Genomic DNA, 6,000 nt, shown 5'->3' on the forward strand with positions numbered 1-6,000 from the left:
GCAGAAAGAGCAGGTCGAAGCTGAGATACCTGGAGGTATCTTCAGTGACAGGCCTGGGAGGACTGATGTGACCCAGCATGATATTCGCCTTCTGTCACAAGGCCTCATCCGGCAGACTTTCTGCAGAGTACCAGCACGACTCGTCCCAGACCTGAAAAAGGAAATTCAAACCATGTTGGAGCTACAGGTTATTGAACCATCAAAGAGCGAGTGGTGCAGCCCTGTCGTCCTTGTACCAAAGAAGGACGGTACATTAAGGTTCTGTGTGGATTTTTCAAAATTGAATGCCATCTCAGCTTTTGACCCATATCCCATGCCTAGGGTCGATGAGTTGGTGGAATGTCTGGGGAAGGCCAAGTACCTGAGCACATTAGACCTGTGTAAAGGTTACTGGCAGGTAACAATGACCAACACGGCTAAAGAACTGACTGCTTTCCGGGCCCCATCAGGGTTATATCATTTTAAGGTCATGCCGTTTGGGTTGCATGGAGCAGCAGCTACTTTTCAACGGCTAATGGATCAAGTACTCTCTGGGACTGAGGACTTTGCGGCTGCCTACATTGAAGATGTGGTGATTTACAGTGCGTCCTGGAAGGAACATCTGCATCACTTGGCAGAGGTGTTTCGAAGGATACAAGATGCAGGACTGGTGGTCAATGCCAAGAAGTGTAACCTAGCGAAACCGGAAGTTTCCTACCTTGGCTATGTGCTGGGAGGAGGCGTCATAAAACCACAAGTTGACAAAGTGGATGCAGTGCGCTCATGTCCTCTACCAACAACCAAAAAGAGGGTGAAATCCTTTCTTGGCCTGCTTGGCTGGTATAGACGTTTCATACCCAACTTTTCCAGTCGAGCTGCAGTGCTAACAGACCTCACACAGAAAAACAAGCCGCAGAAAGTGGTATGGACTTCTGAATGTCAGGAGGCCTTCAAGGATTTGAAAGACTGTTTGTGTCAAGGACCCCTTTTACAAAGCCCAAACTTTGATCTTCCATTCACGGTACAGACTGATGCCTCTGGGGTTGGTCTTGGAGCAGTTCTACTACAAGGTGAAGGAGAATATCGCAGACCAGTGCAGTACATAAGCCGCAAACTGTTTCCCCGGGAGACTAAGTACTCTACCGTAGAGAAAGAGGCACTGGCCATTAAGTGGGCCTTGGACACTTTGAGGTATTACCTGATCGGAAAGGAGTTTACCTTAGAGACTGATCACAGAGCATTGCAGTGGCTCAACCGTATGAAAGACAGTAATGCAAGGATTACTCGTTGGGCTTTATCTCTGCAGCCATTTAAGTTTGAGGTAAAGTACAGGGCAGGGGCCCAGAATGTGATTGCTGACTTTCTGTCCTGCCACACCGAAGAGTGTGTGAGATGTGTTTAATCATGTATTTATATCGTCACCGGTTTTGTGATATACAGTCCTTACATGATTCACGTAAATTATTTTCACACTCAGACAATAAAACCGTTTATATTTAAAAAGTTTAGTTACCGTGGTCAGTCGTCATGTTTTTGGGTAAGATGGCATGAACGGGGGATTGAGGACGCCGTGGTGGATGTTCGGTGATAGGTGCACATATCAGCGAACATCACAACCCGCTTCATTTATCAGTTCAGTTTTCATTAAATAAGGACATGACACATTTGTCTTGTTACTATACCGTTTATTTGTAAGATTGAAGAGTAAAGATGATTGCCGTTTCGTCTGCTCTGGCTTAGACGCTTCCGCTTACTTTCTGGTTGTATCGGGGATTTCCCAAAGGGAGGGGCGCTTTCAAAGTTGCGCATTTAAAGGGCTGGAACGAACCAATTGTTGTTTTTTTCAGGTGTTTTCTTTTGACACATGAATTGAATAAGAAAATATGTTTAACTGTTATGTTTATTAACTGTATTTTCTATATCTGTTAGTTTTCTGTTGCAATGGCTGTCCAGTTCTTCTTTAAACATGAGATTGCTGTTTTTTTTTATTATTACTTGTTTTTTTTTTTTATGTTGTCTGGCTAAAGAGGTGGTATAGTCCACTTACTATTCTGGCGGGAATTTAAGATATTTAAGACAGACCTTCTCAGCCTTTGGGGGAGGAGGGGTGTCAGTGAGTTAAACTGCAGGTTACGTTTATGCTGTTTAAGCAAATTTACTTTGTTCTTGGTAAGTTAGAGCAAATGTACACTGTGCAAAGCGTTTGTAATTTTTTTGTTTTTTGTTTTTTTGTTTGGTTTTTTTTTGGTCATTTATTGTTTGTTTTTTTATGCGTTACTCACTTATTTGTAAAAATCACCCCAGCTGATTGCTGCTTGCATAAATAAAAAGCGCTTTTTGGATTATCCCGGTGTTCACCTATGCCTTCCTATCATCTCTCTTGGTCCCAGTCGGCATACTCTATGACACCCGGGTATCTGCTTTAAAAAAGAGGCAAGAATTAGAAGCTGAAGAGTTGAGATTGAAGGCAAAAAGGGAACAGCTTGAACTGGACACAGAAATTGCTGCATCAAATGCTGAACTCAAAGTGTTAAAAGAGTATGAAGATGGTCAAGATGACATGAATGATTATTACAGGTCACAGACTGGGTCACAAGCTGATGATTCATTCAAAGGCCAGAAGGAATGACAAGTTCAGTCAGTATCTAACCTGTGTATAAAGTCTGAGCCTATGTCAAGCACCCAGAATTGCAGATCTATCCAGAGACCATCTCAACAAACCACTGATCATGGTAACGCTCAAAAGTCAACTGATGATGGCAGATATTTGTTCAAAGTGATGCAACGCCAAAATGAAATATCTGAATTGTTGGTAAAGCAGCAGAGCTTATCCCAGTTACTCCAACGAGATGTACCAATATTTTCTGGAGATCCTCTCACCTATATTTCTTTCATAAGAGCATTTGAGCACGCGATTGAGAACAAGACTAATAATCCACAAGACAGGTTATATTATCTTGAACAGTTCACAAGTGGTGAACCACAAGCTCTTGTTAGCAGCTGTGAACATATGTGTCCTGCTAAGGGATATAAAGAATCTAAGTGTCTACTTCTGCAGCATTATGGCAATGAGCTGAAGATAGCTACAGCATACCTTGAGAAGGCTCTACAATGCCCACAAATCAAAGCAGAAGACAGCAAGGGAATGAAGACATATGCCTTATTCCTTATTGGATGTAGAAATACCATGGCTGATGTCGAATTTATGGATGAGATGAACAATCCAACAAACATGAGAACTGTGATTTCAAAACTTCCCTTCAGATTCAGAGAACGTTGGAGAAACACAGCCTTTGATATCCAGCAACAAAATGGAAGAAGAGCCACATTTGAAGATTTGGTCAACTTTATTGACTTAAATGCTCAAGTTTTGAATGACCCACTCTTTGGAGATATCCAACATGTCAAGGTGGATAGAAAAGGAAAGTCCAGTTTGCCAGAGGGGAAGAACTCAAAGAAGACTGTATTCAAAGGTAGTATCTTTGCCACAAATGTCTCACCGGCTGGCAAGGACAAAGCAGAATACTCACTACAAAAGAAAGAGAACACAGAGAAATCTGATTCTGCAGTCCAAAGGGCTTGCTTGTTCTGTAGCAAGGAACATAAACTGGATTCCTGTGTTAAGCTCAAGGAGCAGGAATACAAGGACAGAATTCAGTTTCTTAAAAGTAAAGGTCTGTGCTTTGGCTGTCTAACACAAGGACACATGAGTAAAGATTGTAAGAAGAGAATATCATGTCCAGATTGCTCACTAAAACATCCAGGTGTCCTACATATTGTCAAGAAAGAAGATAACCAAGATCAAAGGTCTGAAAAACACGACTTAGCAGTTTTGAATGCTCTTCTTTCACTGGGTCAAGAAACTTGTGGATATACTGGGGCTGGCGATGGTGAGTGCATCCACTCCATTATACCTGTAAGAGTGAAATCAAAGAAGAGTGAAAAATCGGTAGAGACTTATGCTTTCCTGGACCCAGGAAGCACAACCACCTTTTGCACAGAAGATCTCATGCAACAACTGAACATACAGGGCAAGAAGACTGATTTTCTACTTTGTACTATGGGTCAACAAAGAAAGGTGCATGGATACTTGTTGTCTGACTTAGAAGTGTGTAGTGTAGAAGAGAATACTTATATCGACCTACCCAATGTCTTGACTCAGCGACACTTGCCTGTGAAAGAAGAAAACATTCCTAAACATGAGGATATTGAGAAATGGCCTTACCTGCGTGAAGTTCGTCTTCCACATATTGAGGCTGCAGTAGGGCTACTTATTGGAGTGAACGCTCATAAGGCCATGGAACCATGGAAAGTGATAAACAGCAGAAATAACGGGCCTTATGCAGTGAAGACAGTTCTTGGCTGGATAGTCAATGGACCTAGAGAAGAGAGCATCAAGACAAGAAAACCTGGTATACAGAGCTATACAGTGAATCGTATATCTGTGGAGAAGATTGAAGATTTGCTGGTGAAGCAGTTTAATCTTGATTTTCCTGAATGTCGTTATGATGATAATCCTGAAATGTCTCAAGAAGACCGACAGTTCATGACGTCTGTGACCAAGTCTACAAAGCTTCTGGATGGTCACTACTGCATGAGATTGCCTTTGAAAGATGACAAAATCAAGATGCCGAACAACCGGGATGTAGCGGAACAGCGTCTCAAGAGCCTTCAGAAAAGACTCAAAAGGAATCTTGAGTTTCATGAGGACTACACCAGATTTATGAACAACATCATTGATAAAGGGTATGCTGAAAAAGTACCTGATGAGAATTTGCACCGTGTTGATGGAAAGGTGTGGTACATTCCTCACCACGGGGTTTATCATCAGAAGAAGAAGAAAATCCGTGTCGTCTTCGACTGTAATGCATCTTACCAAGGATTTTCCTTGAATGGTCAGTTACTTCAAGGACCTAACCTTACCAACACGCTTGGGGTGCTGTCCAGATTCCGTGAAGAGCCGATCGCAATGATGGCTGACATTGAATCAATGTTTTATCAGGTTTGTGTACCTATTGAGGATGCAGACTTCCTGAGGTTCCTCTGGTGGCCGGACGGCAACCTAGATCAAGAAGAAGAAGAGTACAGGATGCGTGTACACCTGTTTGGTGCTACTTCTTCCCCAAGTTGTTCTTGTTACGCTCTTCAAAGAACAGCAGAAGATGGAATCAACCACACTACTCCAGAAGCAGTTCAGACACTCTTGAAGAATTTTTACGTTGATGATTGCCCTAAATCAGTGGCAACTGAAGAAAAAGCAGTCATTCTTGCAAGAGACATCAGAGTGCTTTGTAATCGAGGTGGGTTTCATTTGACAAAATGGACTAGTAATAGCAGAACTGTACTTTCCTCCATTCCTGAAGAGGAACGAGCCACTGACGTGAAAGATTTAGATCTGAATAGCGGGTTACTTCCCATGAAAAGAGCACTGGGAATTCTGTGGTGCACAGAGAATGACACGTTTAATTTCAAGATTGAAGTGCAAAACAAACCACTTACCAGAAGAGGTATATTGTCTGTTGTTGGCTCTGTTTACGATCCTCTTGGGTTCCTAGCACCATTTGTGCTACCAGCAAAGCTCATTCTGAGGGACCTGTGTAAAGAGAAAATGGCATGGGATGAGGAAATTGTGGAGAAAAAGGCTGAGAGGTGGCTGTCCTGGCTGGAAGATTTGCATAAGCTTGCAAACTTCAGTGTGAGTAGATGTCTATGGCCTCACCATTAGAGCCATTCATTTAGAAGTCGCACCGTCTCTGGACACGGATGCGTGTGTCAATGCTATACGCCGATTCATTTGTAGAAGAGGTCATGTCTCAGTAATCCGTTCCAATAATGGAACAAACTTCACAGGGGCTAATAGGGAGCTGAGTGAAGCATTGCAGAATTTGAATCAGGCAACGATTCAAGAAGAAATGCTAAAGAGGGAAATTCAGTGGATATTCAACACTCCTGGAGCGTCTCACCATGGTGGAGTCTGGGAACGTCAGATTCGCAAAGTGAGAAAGGTCTTGAATTCCACAC

Source organism: Chanodichthys erythropterus, chromosome 24 (assembly GCF_024489055.1).
Source record: "Chanodichthys erythropterus isolate Z2021 chromosome 24, ASM2448905v1, whole genome shotgun sequence".
Classification (NCBI taxonomy): domain Eukaryota; kingdom Metazoa; phylum Chordata; class Actinopteri; order Cypriniformes; family Xenocyprididae; genus Chanodichthys; species Chanodichthys erythropterus.